This window comes from Poeciliopsis prolifica, unplaced genomic scaffold (assembly GCF_027474105.1).
Source record: "Poeciliopsis prolifica strain line A6 unplaced genomic scaffold, Auburn_PproV2 SCAFFOLD120, whole genome shotgun sequence".
Classification (NCBI taxonomy): Eukaryota; Metazoa; Chordata; class Actinopteri; order Cyprinodontiformes; family Poeciliidae; genus Poeciliopsis; species Poeciliopsis prolifica.
This window is the reverse complement of record NW_026562495.1, coordinates 84,870-85,227: the sequence shown is the minus strand read 5'-3', so window position 1 is coordinate 85,227 and position 358 is coordinate 84,870. Positions and strand designations below refer to the sequence as shown.

Here is a 358-nt window from a genome sequence, read left to right as displayed (position 1 = left end):
TAGATAGATAGATAGATAGATAGATAGATAGATAGATAGATAGATAGCATTTATTGTCATTGAACAGGATTCAACAAAATTTCCATTGCAACTCCCATGCAAAAAGTCAAATATATACAATAAATAAAATAAACACACAATAATAACAATATATACAACTAAAATGAACTAAAAGGTACTCCAACCACACTAAAGAAGAAGCAGCAGGTCCAATTATGGCAAAGTGCAGATGATGTGACAAGTGCAAAGTGCAGAACAATATGGCTGTGTGGGGGTGGGGGATGTGTATGTGTGACTGCGAGGTTATGATATGTGTGGGATGGGGCGGCAGGGAGTAATGGCTCTGATGGCTGTGGGG

General features: G+C 38.3%; 1 protein-coding gene across 2 annotated transcripts in view; it reads right to left on the bottom strand.

The window, feature by feature from the left end:
• Positions 1 to 358, bottom strand: part of dtx4a (deltex 4, E3 ubiquitin ligase a) — a 14,813-nt gene that overhangs the window by 4,309 nt on the left and 10,146 nt on the right. The gene's annotated exons all lie outside the window — the stretch shown is intronic.